The sequence below is a fragment of the Oncorhynchus nerka genome, linkage group LG1, assembly GCF_034236695.1.
Source record: "Oncorhynchus nerka isolate Pitt River linkage group LG1, Oner_Uvic_2.0, whole genome shotgun sequence".
Classification (NCBI taxonomy): domain Eukaryota; kingdom Metazoa; phylum Chordata; class Actinopteri; order Salmoniformes; family Salmonidae; genus Oncorhynchus; species Oncorhynchus nerka.
The window spans coordinates 50,131,497-50,152,235 of record NC_088396.1 but is presented as its reverse complement, the minus strand read 5'-3'; positions in this window follow the sequence as shown (position 1 = coordinate 50,152,235).

Sequence of the window (20,739 nt, the reverse complement as noted above, 5' to 3'; positions counted from 1 at the left end):
ACATTAATACACCTCTATCTAGACATTAACACACCTCTATCTAGACATTAACACACCTCTATCTAGACATTAATATCTAGACATTAATACACCTCTATCTGGACATTAATACACCTCTATCTAGACATTAACACACGTCTATCTAGACATTAACACACCTCTATCGAGACATTAATATCTAGACATTAATACACCTCTATCTAGACATTAATACACCTCTATCTAGAAATTAACACACCTCTATCTAGACATTAATATCTAGACATTAATACACCTCTATCTGGACATTAACACACCTCTATCTAGACATTAACACACCCCTATATAGACATTAACACACCTCTATCTAGACATTAACACACCTCTATCTAGACATTAACACACCTCTATCTAGACATTAACATCTAGACATTAATACACCTCTATCTAGACATTAACACACCTCTATATAGACATTAATATCTAGACATTAACACACCTCTATCTAGACATTAATATCTAGACTATAATACACCTCTATCTAGACATTCATTTCTAGACATTAATACACCTCTATCTAGACATTAACATCTAGACATTAATACACCTCTATCTAGACATTAATATCTAGACATTAACACACCTCTATCTAGACATTAATACACCTCTATCTAGACATTAACATCTAGACATTAATACACCTCTATCTGGACATTAATACACCTCTATCTAGACAGTAACACACCTCTATCTAGACATTAACACACCTCTATCTAGACATTAATATCTAGACATTAATACACCTCTATCTGGACATTAATACACCTCTATCTAGACATTAACACACGTCTATCTAGACATTAACACACCTCTATCGAGACATTAATATCTAGACATTAATACACCTCTATCTAGACATTAATACACCTCTATCTAGACATTAACACACCTCTATCTAGACATTAATATCTAGACATTAATACACCTACATCTAGACATTAACACACCTCTATATAGACATTAATATCTAGACATTAATACACCTCTATCTGGACATTAATACACCTCTATCTAGACATTAACACACCTCTATCTAGACATTAACACACCTCTATCTAGACATTAATATCTAGACATTAATACACCTCTATCTGGACATTAATACACCTCTATCTAGACATTAACACACGTCTATCTAGACATTAACACACCTCTATCGAGACATTAATATCTAGACATTAATACACCTCTATCTAGACATTAATACACCTCTATCTAGACATTAACACACCTCTATCTAGACATTAATATCTAGACATTAATACACCTACATCTAGACATTAACACACCTCTATATAGACATTAATATCTAGACATTAACGCACCTCTATCTAGACATTAACACACCTCTATATAGACATTAATATCTAGACATTAATACACCTCTATCTAGACATTAATATCTAGACATTAATACACCTCTATCTAGACATTAATATCTAGACTATAATACACCTCTATCTAGACATTAATATCTAGACATTAATACACCTCTATCTAGACATTAATATCTAGACATTAATACACCTCTATCTAGACATTAATATCTAGACATTAATACACCTCTATCTAGACATTAATATCTAGACATTAATACACCTCTATCTAGACATTAAAGTTGCTCCTACCCTCTACTTTTTTGAACATTTTGTTAAAAATCGCGCAACATTTCAGCGCCCTGCTACTCATGCCAGGAATATAGTACGTTCATATGGTTAGAATGTGTGGATAGGAAACCCTCGGACGTTTTTAAAACTGGTTAAATCACGACTGTGGCTATTACATAACGTGCGTTACATCGGAAAGCGCAGGAAAACCTGATCACAGAAAATGGAAATAAATATCCTTGCGCCACTTCCAGCAATTGTTAACAGTGAGCCGAATTAGATAAGACCGAGCATTCAACTCCCACAGCATCCCCATGTTGTCAAGAGTCTTGTGAATTGAATCCTCTTTGATTCTTGGTTGAACCGAAACAGGGGCACCACTTACCTCCGGTCTCCGCCCAGATCATTCCGGAAGAGCTCTCTCGTGAAATTTTTTCCAAGACGACAGCTAATGATTTTGACATCGCCTATGGATGATTTTTATCGCTTATTAACGTTTACTAATACCTAAAGTAGCATTACAAACGTATTTCAAGTGTTTTGTGAAAGTTTATCGTCTACTTTTTGAATTTAAAAAATGACGTTACGTTGTGAAATCGCTGTTTTTTCGTTTATCACACAGTCTACATATAACGATATCTTGGCTTTATATGGCCCGATTTAATCGAAATAAAGACCAATAGTGTTTATGGGACATCTAGGAGTGCCAACAAAGAAGATGGTGAAAGGTAATGACTGTTTTCTATTTTATTGTGCGGTTTGTGTAACGCCGAAATGCTAATTATTTTGTTTACGTCCCCTGCTGTGCTTTTCTGTTGTAGTGTATTGGTGCATGCTATCAGATAATAGCTTCTCATGCTGTCGCCGAAAAGCATTTTAAAAATCTGACTTGTTGCCTGGATTCACAACGAGTGTAGCTTTAATTTGATACCCTGCATGTGTATTTTAATGAACTTTTGAGTTTTAACTAATACTATTAGCATTTAGCGTAGCGCATTTGCATTTCCAGAGCTCTAGTTGGGACGCAAGCGTCCCAAGTAGAGGCAAGAGGTTAATACACCTCTATCTAGACATTAACACACCTCTATATAGACATTCATATCTAGACATTAATACACCTCTATCTAGACATTAATATCTAGACATTAATACACCTCTATCTAGACATTAACATCTAGACATTAATACACCTCTATCTAGACATTAATATCTCGACATTAATATCTAGACATTAATACACCTCTATCTAGACATTAATATCTAGACATTAATACACCTCTATCTAGACATTAATATCTAGACATTAATACACCTCTATCTAGACATTAACACACCTCTATCTAGACATTAATATCTAGACATTAATACACCTACATCTAGACATTAACACACCTCTATCTAGACATTAATATCTAGACATTAATACACCTACATCTAGACATTAACACACCTCTATCTAGACATTAACACACCTCTATCTAGACATTAATATCTAGACATTAACGCACCTCTATCTAGACATTAACACACCTCTATCTAGACATTCATATCTAGACATTAATACACCTCTATCTAGACATTAATACACCTACATCTAGACATTAATACACCTCTATCTGGACATTAACGCACCTCTATCTAGACATTAATATCTAGACATTAACGCACCTCTATCTAGACATTAATATACCTCTATCTGGACATTAATACACCTCTATCTAGACATTAATATCTAGACTATAATACACCTCTATCTAGACATTAATATCTAGACTATAATACACCTCTATCTAGACATTAATATCTCGACATTAATATCTAGACATTAATACACCTCTATCTAGACATTAATATCTAGACATTAATACACCTCTATCTAGACATTAATACACCTATATCTAGACATTAATACACCTCTATCTAGACATTAATATCTAGACCATAATACACCTCTATCTAGACATTAATATCTAGACATTAATACACCTCTATCTAGACATTAACATCTAGACATTAATACACCTCTATCTAGACATTAATACACCTCTAACTAGACATTAACACACCTCTATATAGACATTAATATCTAGACATTAACACACCTCTATCTAGACATTAACACACCTCTATATAGACATTAATATCTAGACATTAACGCACCTCTATCTAGACATTAACACACCTCTATATAGACATTAACACACCTCTATATAGACATTAATATCTAGACATTAACACACCTCTATCTAGACATTAATATCTAGACATTAATACACCTCTATCTAGACATTAACATCTAGACATTAATACACCTCTATCTAGACATTAATATCTAGACTATAATACACCTCTATCTAGACATTAATATCTAGACTATAATACACCTCTATCTAAACATTAATATCTCGACATTAATATCTAGACATTAATACACCTCTATCTAGACATTAATATCTAGACATTAATACACCTCTATCTAGACATTAATATCTAGACTATAATACACCTCTATCTAGACATTAATATCAAGACATTAATACACCTCTATCTAGACATTAATACACCTCTATCTAGACATTAACACACCTCTATATAGACATTAATATCTAGACATTAATACACCTCTATCTAGATATTAATATCTAGACATTAATACACCTCTATCTAGACATTAATATCTAGACATTAATACACCTCTATCTAGACATTAATATCTAGACTATAATACACCTCTATCTAGACATTAATATCTAGACATTAATACACATCTATCTAGACATTAACATCTAGACATTAATACACCTCTATCTAGACATTAATATCTAGACATTAATACACCTCTATCTAGACATTAATATCTAGACATTAATACACCTCTATCTAGACATTAATACACCTCTATCTAGACATTAACACACCTCTATATAGACATTAATATCTAGACATTAATACACCTCTATCTAGACATTAACATCTAGACATTAATACACCTCTATCTAGACATTAATATCTAGACATTAATACACCTCTATCTAGACATTAACATCTAGACATTAATACACTTCTATCTAGACATTAATATCTCGACATTAATATCTAGACATTAATACACCTCTATCTAGACATTAATATCTAGACATTAATACACCTCTATCTAGACATTAACACACCTCTATCTAGACATTAATATCTAGACATTAATACACCTACATCTAGACATTAACACACCTCTATCTAGACATTAACACACCTCTATATAGACATTAATATCTAGACATTAACGCACCTCTATCTAGACATTAACACACCTCTATATAGACATTAATATCTAGACATTAATACACCTCTATCTAGACATTAATATCTAGACATTAATACACCTCTATCTAGACATTAACACACCTCTATCTAGACATTAATATCTAGACATTAACGCACCTCTATCTAGACATTAATACACCTCTATCTAGACATTAATATCTAGACATTAACACACCTCTATCTAGACATTAACACACCTCTATCTAGACATTAATATCTAGACATTAATACACCTCTATCTGGACATTAACACACCTCTATCTAGACATTAACACACCTCTATATAGACATTAACACACCTCTATCTAGACATTAACACACCTCTATCTAGACATTAACACACCTCTATCTAGACATTAACATCTAGACATTAATACACCTCTATCTAGACATTAACACACCTCTATATAGACATTAATATCTAGACATTAACGCACCTCTATCTAGACATTAACACACCTCTATATAGACAATAATATCTAGACATTAATACACCTCTATCTAGACATTAATATCTAGACATTAATACACCTCTATCTAGACATTAACACACCTCTATCTAGACATTAATATCTAGACATTAACGCACCTCTATCTAGACATTAATACACCTCTATCTAGACATTAATATCTAGACATTAATACACCTCTATCTAGACATTAACACACCTCTATCTAGACATTAACACACCTCTATCTAGACATTAACACACCTCTATCTAGACATTAACACACCTCTATCTAGACATTAACATCTAGACATTAATACACCTCTATCTAGACATTAATATCTAGACATTAATACACCTCTTTCTAGACATTAATATCTATACTATAATACACATCTATCTAGACAATAATATCTAGACATTAATACACCTCTATCTAGACATTAACATCTAGACATTAATACACCTCTATGTAGACATTAATACACCTCTATCTAGACATTAATATCTAGACATTAACACACCTCTATCTAGACATTAATACACCTCTATCTAGACATTAACACACCTCTATCTAGACATTAATATCTAGACATTAATACACCTACATCTAGACATTAACACACCTCTATCTAGACATTAACACACCTCTATTTAGACATTAATATCTAGACATTAACACACCTCTATCTAGACATTAATACACCTCTATCTAGACATTAACAAACCTCTATCTAGACATTAATACACCTCTATCTAGACATTAATATCTAGACATTAATATCTAGACATTAACACACCTCTATCTAGACATTAACACACCTCTATCTAGACATTAATATCTAGACATTAACGCACCTCTATCTAGACATTAATACACCTCTATCTAGACATTAATATCTAGACATTAATACACCTCTATCTGGACATTAATATCTAGACATTAACACACCTCTATCTAGACATTGATATCTAGACATTAATACACCTCTATCTAGACATTAATATCTAGACATTAATACACCTCTATCTAGACATTAATATCTAGACATTAACGCACCTCTATCTAGACATTAACACACCTCTATCTAGACATTAACACACCTCTATCTAGACATTCATATATAGACATTAATACACCTCTATCTAGACATTAATACACCTCTATCTAGACATTAACACACCTCTATCTAGACATTAATATCTAGACATTAACACACCTCTATCTAGACATTAATATCTAGACATTAATACACCTCAATCTAGACAATAATATCTAGACATTAACACACCCCTATCTAGACATTAACACACCTCTATCTAGACATTAACATCTAGACATTAATACACCTCTATCTAGACATTAATATCTAGACATTAATACACCTCTATCTAGACATTAATATCTATACTATAATACACATCTATCTAGACAATAATATCTAGACATTAATACACCTCTATCTAGACATTAACATCTAGACATTAATACACCTCTATGTAGACATTAATACACCTCTATCTAGACATTAATATCTAGACATTAACACACCTCTATCTAGACATTAATACACCTCTATCTAGACATTAACACACCTCTATCTAGACATTAATATCTAGACATTAATACACCTACATCTAGACATTAACACACCTCTATCTAGACATTAATACACCTCTATCTAGACATTAACAAACCTCTATCTAGACATTAATACACCTCTATCTAGACATTAATATCTAGACATTAATATCTAGACATTAACACACCTCTATCTAGACATTAACACACCTCTATCTAGACATTAATATCTAGACATTAACGCACCTCTATCTAGACATTAATACACCTCTATCTAGACATTAATATCTAGACATTAATACACCTCTATCTGGACATTAATATCTAGACATTAACACACCTCTATCTAGACATTGATATCTAGACATTAATACACCTCTATCTAGACATTAATATCTAGACATTAATACACCTCTATCTAGACATTAATATCTAGACATTAACGCACCTCTATCTAGACATTAACACACCTCTATCTAGACATTAACACACCTCTATCTAGACATTCATATATAGACATTAATACACCTCTATCTAGACATTAATACACCTCTATCTAGACATTAACACACCTCTATCTAGACATTAATATCTAGACATTAACACACCTCTATCTAGACATTAATATCTAGACATTAATACACCTCAATCTAGACAATAATATCTAGACATTAACACACCCCTATCTAGACATTAACACACCTCTATCTAGACATTAACATCTAGACATTAATACACCTCTATCTAGACATTAATATCTAGACATTAATACACCTCTATCTAGACATTAATATCTATACTATAATACACATCTATCTAGACAATAATATCTAGACATTAATACACCTCTATCTAGACATTAACATCTAGACATTAACACACCTCTATGTAGACATTAATACACCTCTATCTAGACATTAATATCTAGACATTAACCCACCTCTATCTAGACATTAATACACCTCTATCTAGACATTAACACACCTCTATCTACACATTAATATCTAGACATTAATACACCTACATCTAGACATTAACACACCTCTATCTAGACATTAACACACCTCTATTTAGACATTAATATCTAGACATTAACACACCTCTATCTAGACATTAATACACCTCTATCTAGACATTAACAAACCTCTATCTAGACATTAATACACCTCTATCTAGACATTAATATCTAGACATTAATATCTAGACATTAACACACCTCTATCTAGACATTAACACACCTCTATCTAGACATTAATATCTAGACATTAACGCACCTCTATCTAGACATTAATACACCTCTATCTAGACATTAATATCTAGACATTAATACACCTCTATCTGGACATTAATATCTAGACATTAACACACCTCTATCTAGACATTGATATCTAGACATTAATACACCTCTATCTAGACATTAATATCTAGACATTAATACACCTCTATCTAGACATTAATATCTAGACATTAACGCACCTCTATCTAGACATTAACACACCTCTATCTAGACATTAACACACCTCTATCTAGACATTCATATATAGACATTAATACACCTCTATCTAGACATTAATACACCTCTATCTAGACATTAACACACCTCTATCTAGACATTAATATCTAGACATTAACACACCTCTATCTAGACATTAATATCTAGACATTAACACACCTCTATCTAGACATTAATACACATCTATCTAGACATTAATATCTAGACATTAATATCTAGACATTAACACACCTCTATCTAGACATTAACACACCTCTATCTAGACATTAATATCTAGACATTAACGCACCTCTATCTAGACATTAATACACCTCTATCTAGACATTAATATCTAGACATTAACATACCTCTATCTAGACATTAATATCTAGACATTAATACACCTCTATCTAGACATTAATATCTAGACATTAATACACCGCTATCTGGACATTAACGCACCTCTATCTAGACATTAACAGACCCCTATGTAGACATTAACACACCTCTATCTAGAAATTAACACACCTCTATCTAGACATTAACACACCTCTATCTAGACATTAACACACCTCTATCTAGACATTAATACACCTCTATCTAGACATTAACACACCTCTATCTAGACATTAATATCTAGACATTAACGCACCTCTATCTAGACATTAATACACCTCTATCTAGACATTAATATCTAGACATTAACATACCTCTATCTAGACATTAATATCTAGACATTAATACACCTCTATCTAGACATTAATATCTAGACATTAATACACCGCTATCTGGACATTAACGCACCTCTATCTAGACATTAACACACCCCTATGTAGACATTAACACACCTCTATCTAGAAATTAACACACCTCTATCTAGACATTAACACACCTCTATCTAGACATTAACACACCTCTATATAGACATTAATATCTAGACATTAACGCACCTCTATCTAGACATTAACACACCTCTATCTAGACAATAATATCTAGACATTAATACACCTCTATCTAGACATTAACATCTAGACATTAATACACCTCTATGTAGACATTAATACACCTCTATCTAGACATTAATATCTAGACATTAACACACCTCTATCTAGACATTAATACACCTCTATCTAGACATTAACACACCTCTATCTAGACATTAATATCTAGACATTAATACACCTACATCTAGACATTAACACACCTCTATCTAGACATTAACACACCTCTATTTAGACATTAATATCTAGACATTAACACACCTCTATCTAGACATTAATACACCTCTATCTAGACATTAACAAACCTCTATCTAGACATTAATACACCTCTATCTAGACATTAATATCTAGACATTAATATCTAGACATTAACACACCTCTATCTAGACATTAACACACCTCTATCTAGACATTAATATCTAGACATTAACGCACCTCTATCTAGACATTAATACACCTCTATCTAGACATTAATATCTAGACATTAATACACCTCTATCTGGACATTAATATCTAGACATTAACACACCTCTATCTAGACATTGATATCTAGACATTAATACACCTCTATCTAGACATTAATATCTAGACATTAATACACCTCTATCTAGACATTAATATCTAGACATTAACGCACCTCTATCTAGACATTAACACACCTCTATCTAGACATTAACACACCTCTATCTAGACATTAATACACCTCTATCTAGACATTAATACACCTCTATCTAGACATTAACACACCTCTATCTAGACATTAATATCTAGACATTAACAATCCTCTATCTAGACATTAATATCTAGACATTAATACACCTCAATCTAGACAATAATATCTAGACATTAACACACCCCTATCTAGACATTAACACACCTCTATCTAGACATTAATATCTAGACATTAACACACCTCTATCTAGACATTAACATCTAGACATTAATACACCTCTATCTAGACATTAATATCTAGACATTAATACACCTCTATCTAGACATTAATATCTATACTATAATACACATCTATCTAGACAATAATATCTAGACATTAATACACCTCTATCTAGACATTAACATCTAGACATTAATACACCTCTATGTAGACATTAATACACCTCTATCTAGACATTAATATCTAGACATTAACACACCTCTATCTAGACATTAATACACCTCTATCTAGACATTAACACACCTCTATCTAGACATTAATATCTAGACATTAATACACCTACATCTAGACATTAACACACCTCTATCTAGACATTAACACACCTCTATTTAGACATTAATATCTAGACATTAACACACCTCTATCTAGACATTAATACACCTCTATCTAGACATTAACAAACCTCTATCTAGACATTAATACACCTCTATCTAGACATTAATATCTAGACATTAATATCTAGACATTAACACACCTCTATCTAGACATTAACACACCTCTATCTAGACATTAATATCTAGACATTAACGCACCTCTATCTAGACATTAATACACCTCTATATAGACATTAATATCTAGACATTAATACACCTCTATCTGGACATTAATATCTAGACATTAATACACCTCTATCTAGACATTAATATCTAGACATTAACGCACCTCTATCTAGACATTAACACACCTCTATCTAGACATTAACACACCTCTATCTAGACATTCATATATAGACATTAATACACCTCTATCTAGACATTAATACACCTCTATCTAGACATTACACCCTCTATCTAGACATTAATATCTAGACATTAACACACCTCTATCTAGACATTAATATCTAGACATTAACACACCCTCTATCTAGACATTAATACATCTATCTAGACATTAATATCTAGACATTAATATCTAGACATTAACACACCTCTATCTAGACATTAACACACCTCTATCTAGACATTAATATCTAGACATTAACGCACCTCTATCTAGACATTAATACACCTCTATCTAGACATTAATATCTAGACATTAACATACCTCTATCTAGACATTAATATCGAGACATTAATACACCTCTATCTAGACATTAATATCTAGACATTAATACACTATCTGGACATTAACGCACCTCTATCTAGACATTAACACACCCCATTAGACATTAACACACCTCTATCTATTCTCTATCTAGACATTAACACACCTCTATCTAGACATTACACCTCTATCTAGACATTAATACACCTCTATCTAGACCTCTATCTAACATTAATATCTAGACATTAATACACCTCTATCTAGACATTAACATCTATACATTAATACACCTCTATCTAGACATTAACATCTAGACATTAATACACCTACATCTAGACATTAACACACCTCTATCTAGACATTAACACACCTCTATCTAGACATTAATATCTAGACATTATCTGACATTAATACACCTCTATCTAGACATTAACAACCTCTATCTAGACATTAACACACCTCTATCTAGACATTAATATCTAGACATTAATACACCTCTATCTGGACATTAATACACCTCTATCTAGACATTAACACACCTCTATCTAGACATTAACACACCTCTATCTAGACATTAATATCTAGACATTAATACACCTCTATCTAGACATTAATACACCTCTATCTAGACATTAACACCTCTATCTAGACATTAATATCTAGACATTAACATACCTCTATCTGGACATTAACGCACCTCTATCTAGACATTAGACATTACACCTCTATCTAGACATTAACACACCTCTATCTAGACATTAATACACCTCTATCTAGACTATAATACACCTCTATCTAGACATTAATATCTAGACATTAATACACCTCTATCTAGACATTAACATCTATACATTAATACACCTCTATTTAGACATTATCTAGACATTAATACACCTCATCTAGACATTAACACACCTCTATCTAGACCTACCTCTATCTAGACATTAATATCTAGACATTAATACACCTCTATCTGGACATTAATACACATTAGAACACACCTCTATCTAGACATTACACCTCTATCTAGACATTAATATCTAGACATTAATACACCTCTATCTGGACATTAATACACCTCTATCTAGACATTAACACACCTCTATCTAGACATTAACACACCTCTATCTAGACATTAATATCTAGACATTAATACACCTCTATCTAGACATTAATACACCTCTATCTAGAAATTAACACACCTCTATCTAGACATTAACACACCTCTATATAGACATTAATATCTAGACATTAACACACCTCTATCTAGACATTAACGCACCTCTATCTAGACATTAATACACCTCTATCTAGACATTAATATCTAGACATTAATACACCTCTATCTAGACATTAACACACCTCTATCTAGACATTAACACACCTCTATCTAGACATTAACACACCTCTATCTAGACATTAATATCTAGACAGTAATACACCTCTATCTGGACATTAACACACCTCTATCTAGACATTAACACACCTCTATATAGACATTAACATACCTCTATCTAGACATTAACACACCTCTATCTAGACATTAACACACCTCTATCTAGACATTAACATCTAGACATTAATACACCTCTATCTAGACATTAACACACCTCTATATAGACATTAATATCTAGACATTACACCTCTATCTAGACATTAATATCTAGACCTCATCTACATTCATTTCTAGACATTAATACACCTCTATCTAGACATTAACATCTAGACATTAATACACCTCTATCTAGACAATAATATCTAGACATTAACCTCTATCTATACATTAATACACCTCTATCTAGACATTATCTAGACATCTAGACACACACCTCTATCTAGACATTAACACACCTCTATCTAGACATTAATATCTAGACATTAATACACCTCTATCTGGACATTAATAGACATCTACAGTACACCTCTATCTAGACATTAACACACCTCTATCTAGACATTAATATCTAGACATTAATACACCTCTATCTGGACATTAATACACCTCTATCTAGACATTAACACACGTCTATCTAGACATTAACACACCTCTATCGAGACATTAATATCTAGACATTAATACACCTCTATCTAGACATTAATACACCTCTATCTAGACATTAACACACCTCTATCTAGACATTAATATCTAGACATTAATACACCTACATCTAGACATTAACACACCTCTATATAGACATTAATATCTAGACATTAACATACCTCTATCTAGACATTAATATCTAGACATTAATACACCTCTATCTAGACATTAATATCTAGACATTAATACACCTCTATCTGGACATTAACGCACCTCTATCTAGACATTAACACACCCCTATGTAGACATTAACACACCTCTATCTAGAAATTAACACACCTCTATCTAGACATTAACACACCTCTATCTAGACATTAACATCTAGACATTAATACACCTACATCTAGACATTAACACACCTCTATCTAGACATTAACACACCTCTATCTAGACATTAATATCTAGACATTAATACACCTCTATCTGGACATTAATACACCTCTATCTAGACAGTAACACACCTCTATCTAGACATTAACACACCTCTATCTAGACATTAATATCTAGACATTAATACACCTCTATCTGGACATTAATACACCTCTATCTAGACATTAACACACGTCTATCTAGACATTAACACACCTCTATCGAGACATTAATATCTAGACATTAATACACCTCTATCTAGACATTAATACACCTCTATCTAGACATTAACACACCTCTATCTAGACATTAATATCTAGACATTAACATACCTCTATCTGGACATTAACGCACCTCTATCTAGACATTAACACACACCTCTATGTAGACATTAACACACCTCTATCTAGAAATTAACACACCTCTATCTAACATTAATACACCTCTATCTAGACTATAATACACCTCTATCTAGACATTAATATCTAGACATTAATACACCTCTATCTAGACATTAACATCTAACATTAATACACCTCTATTTAGACATTAACATCTAGACATTAATAATATCTAGACATTAACACACCTCTATCTAGACATTAATATCTAGACATTAATATCTAGACATTAATACACCTCTATCTGGACATTAATACACCTCTATCTAGACATTAACACACCTCTATCTAGACATTAACACACCTCTATCTAGACATTAATATCTAGACATTAATACCTCTATCTACACACCTCTATCTAGACATTAATAATATCTAGACATTAACACACCTCTATCTAGAAATTAACACACCTCTATCTAGACATTAACACACCTCTATTTAGACATTAACATCTAGACATTAATACACCTACATCTAGACATTAACACACCTCTATCTAGACATTAACACACCTCTATCTAGACATTAATATCTAGACCTCTATCTGGACATTAATACACCTCTATCTAGACAGTAACACACTATCTAGACATACACCTCTATCTAGACATTAATATCTAGACATTAATACACCTCTATCTGGACATTAATACACCTCTATCTAGACATTAACACACGTCTATCTAGACATTAACACACCTCTATAGACATTAATATCTAGACATTAATACACCTCTATCTAGACATTAACACACCTCTATCTAGACATTAACACACCTCTATCTAGACATTAATATCTAGACATTAATACACCTCTATCTGGACATTAATACACCTCTATCTAGACATTAACACGTCTATCTAGACATTAACACACCTCTATCGAGACATTAATATCTAGACATTAATACACCTCTATCTAGACATTAATACACCTATATCTAGACATTAACACACCTCTATCTAGACATTAATATACACCTACATCTAGACATTATAGACATTAACACCTACATCTCTAGACATTATTAATATCTAGACATTAATACACTATCTCATTCATATCTAGACATTAATACACTATCTAGACAATATCTAGACTATAATACACATTAGACATTAACACACCTCTATCTAGACATTAATATCTAGACATTAACATACCTCTATCTAGACATTAATATCTAGACATTAATACACCTCTATCTAGACATTAATATCTAGACATTAATACACCTCTATCTGGACATTAACGCACCTCTATCTAGACATTAACACACCCTATGTAGACATTAACACACCTCTATCTAGAAATTAACACCTCTATCTAGACATTAACACACCTCTATCTAGACATTAACATCTAGACATTAATACACCTACATCTAGACATTAACACACCTCTATCTAGACATTAACACACCTCTATCTAGACATTAATATCTAGACATTAATACACCTCTATCTGGACATTAATACACCTCTATCTAGACAGTAACACACCTCTATCTAGACATTAACACACCTCTATCTAGACATTAATATCTAGACATTAATACACCTCTATCTGGACATTAATACACCTCTATCTAGACATTAACACACGTCTATCTAGACATTAACACACCTCTATCGAGACATTAATATCTAGACATTAATACACCTCTATCTAGACATTAATACACCTCTATCTAGACATTAACACACCTCTATCTAGACATTAATATCTAGACATTAACATACCTCTATCTGGACATTAACGCACCTCTATCTAGACATTAACACACCTCTATGTAGACATTAACACACCTCTATCTAGAAATTAACACACCTCTATCTAGACATTAATACACCTCTATCTAGACTATAATACACCTCTATCTAGACATTAATATCTAGACATTAATACACCTCTATCTAGACATTAACATCTATACATTAATACACCTCTATTTAGACATTAACATCTAGACATTAATACACCTCTATCTAGACATTAACACACCTCTATCTAGACATTAACACACCTCTATCTAGACATTAATATCTAGACATTAATACACCTCTATCTGGACATTAATACACCTCTATCTAGACATTAACACACCTCTATCTAGACATTAACACACCTCTATCTAGACATTAATATCTAGACATTAATACACCTCTATCTGGACATTAATACACCTCTATCTAGACATTAACACACCTCTATCTAGACATTAACACACCTCTATCTAGAAATTAACACACCTCTATCTAGACATTAACACACCTCTATTTAGACATTAACATCTAGACATTAATACACCTACATCTAGACATTAACACACCTCTATCTAGACATTAACACACCTCTATCTAGACATTAATATCTAGACATTAATACACCTCTATCTGGACATTAATACACCTCTATCTAGACAGTAACACACCTCTATCTAGACATTAACACACCTCTATCTAGACATTAATATCTAGACATTAATACACCTCTATCTGGACATTAATACACCTCTATCTAGACATTAACACACGTCTATCTAGACATTAACACACCTCTATCGAGACATTAATATCTAGACATTAATACACCTCTATCTAGACATTAACACACCTCTATCTAGACATTAACACACCTCTATCTAGACATTAATATCTAGACATTAATACACCTCTATCTGGACATTAATACACCTCTATCTAGACATTAACACACGTCTATCTAGACATTAACACACCTCTATCGAGACATTAATATCTAGACATTAATACACCTCTATCTAGACATTAATACACCTATATCTAGACATTAACACACCTCTATCTAGACATTAATATCTAGACATTAATACACCTACATCTAGACATTAACACACCTCTATATAGACATTAATATCTAGACATTAACGCACCTCTATCTAGACATTAACACACCTCTATATAGACATTAATATCTAGACATTAATACACCTCTATCTAGACATTCATATCTAGACATTAATACACCTCTATCTAGACATTAATATCTAGACTATAATACACCTCTATCTAGACATTAATATCTAGACATTAATACACCTCTATCTAGACATTAATATCTAGACATTAATACACCTCTATCTAGACATTAATATCTAGACATTAATACACCTCTATCTAGACATTAATATCTAGACATTAATACACCTCTATCTAGACATTAAAGTTGCTCCTACCCTCTACTTTTTTGAACATTTTGTTAAAAGTCTTGTGTCTTTGCATCCCCATGTTGTCAAGAGTCTTGTGAATTGAATCCTCTTTGATTCTTGGTTGAACCGATACAGGGGCACCACTTACCTCCGGTCTCCGCCCAGATCATTCCGGAAGAGCTCTCTCGTGAAATTTTTTCCAAGACGACAGCTAATGATTTTGACATCGCCTATGGATGATTTTTATCGCTTATTAACGTTTACTAATACCTAAAGTAGCATTACAAACGTATTTCGAAGTGTTTTGTGAAAGTTTATCGTCTACTTTTTGAATTTAAAAAAATGACGTTACGTTGTGAAATCGCTGTTTTTTTCGTTTATCACACAGTCTACATATAACGATATCTTGGCTTTATATGGCCCGATTTAATCGAAATAAAGACCCAATAGTGTTTATGGGACATCTAGGAGTGCCAACAAAGAAGATGGTGAAAGGTAATGACTGTTTTCTATTTTATTGTGCGGTTTGTGTAACGCCGAAATGCTAATTATTTTGTTTACGTCCCCTGCTGTGCTTTTCTGTTGTAGTGTATTGGTGCATGCTATCAGATAATAGCTTCTCATGCTGTCGCCGAAAAGCATTTTAAAAATCTGACTTGTTGCCTGGATTCACAACGAGTGTAGCTTTAATTTGATACCCTGCATGTGTATTTTAATGAACTTTTGAGTTTTAACTAATACTATTAGCATTTAGCGTAGCGCATTTGCATTTCCAGAGCTCTAGTTGGGACGCAAGCGTCCCAAGTAGAGGCAAGAGGTTAATACACCTCTATCTAGACATTAACACACCTCTATATAGACATTCATATCTAGACATTAATACACCTCTATCTAGACATTAATATCTAGACATTAATACACCTCTATCTAGACATTAACATCTAGACATTAATACACCTCTATCTAGACATTAATATCTCGACATTAATATCTAGACATTAATACACCTCTATCTAGACATTAATATCTAAACATTAATACACCTCTATCTAGACATTAATATCTAGACATTAATACACCTCTATCTAGACATTAACACACCTCTATCTAGACATTAATATCTAGACATTAACGCACCTCTATCTAGACATTAACACACCTCTATCTAGACATTAATATCTAGACATTAACACACCTCTATATAGACATTAATATCTAGACATTAACACACCTCTATCTAGACATTAACACACCTCTATCTAGACATTAATATCTAGACATTAATACACCTACATCTAGACATTAACACACCTCTATCTAGACATTAATATCTAGACATTAATACACCTACATCTAGACATTAACACACCTCTATCTAGACATTAACACACCTCTATCTAGACATTAATATCTAGACATTAACGCACCTCTATCTAGACATTAACACACCTCTATCTAGACATTCATATCTAGACATTAATACACCTCTATCTAGACATTAATACACCTCTATCTGGACATTAACGCACCTCTATCTAGACATTAACACACCTCTATCTAGACATTAATATCTAGAAATTAACACACCTCTATCTAGACATTAATATCTAGACTACAATACACCTCTATCTAGACATTAATATCTCAACATTAATATCTAGACATTAATACACCTCTATCTAGACATTAATATCTAGACATTAATACACCTCTATCTAGACATTAACACACCTCTATCTAGCCATTAATATCTAGACATTAATACACCTCTATCTAGACATTAATATCTAGACTACAATACACCTCTATCTAGACATTAATATCTCAACATTAATATCTAGACATTAATACACCTCTATCTAGACATTAATAACTAGACATTAATACACCTCTATCTAGACATTAACATCTAGACATTAATACACCTCTATCTAGACATTAATACACCTCTAACTAGACATTAACACACCTCTATATAGACATTAATATCTAGACATTAACACACCTCTATCTAGACATTAACACACCTCTATATAGACATGAATATCTAGACATTAACGCACCTCTATCTAGACATTAACACACCTCTATATAGACATTAACACACCTCTATATAGACATTAATATCTAGACATTAACACACCTCTATCTAGACATTAATATCTAGACATTAATACACCTCTATCTAGACATTAACATCTAGACATTAATACACCTCTATCTAGACATTAATATCTAGACTATAATACACCTCTATCTAGACATTAATATCTGGACTATAATACACCTCTATCTAAACATTAATATCTCGACATTAATATCTAGACATTAATACACCTCTATCTAGACATTAATATCTAGACATTAATACACCTCTATCTAGACATTAATACACCTCTATCTAGACATTAACACACCTCTATATAGACATTAATATCTAGACATTAATACACCTCTATCTAGATATTAATATCTAGACATTAATACACCTCTATCTAGACATTAATATCTAGACATTAATACACCTCTATCTAGACATTAATATCTAGACTATAATACACCTCTATCTAGACATTAATATCTAGACATTAATACACCTCTATCTAGACATTAACATCTAGACATTAATACACCTCTATCTAGACATTAATATCTAGACATTAATACACCACTATCTAGACATTAATATCTAGACATTAATACACCTCTATCTAGACATTAATACACCTCTATCTAGACATGAACACACCTCTATATAGACATTAATATCTAGACATTAATACACCTCTATCTAGACATTAACATCTAGACATTAATACACCTCTATCTAGACATTAATATCTAGACATTAATACACCTCTATCTAGACATTAACATCTAGACATTAATACACTTCTATCTAGACATTAATATCTCGACATTAATATCTAGACATTAATACACCTCTATCTAGACATTAATATCTAGACATTAATACACCTCTATCTAGACATTAACACACCTCTATCTAGACATTAATATCTAGACATTAATACACCTACATCTAGACATTAACACACCTCTATCTAGACATTAACACACCTCTATATAGACATTAATATCTAGACATTAACGCACCTCTATCTAGACATTAACACACCTCTATATAGACATTAATATCTAGACATTAATACACCTCTATCTAGAC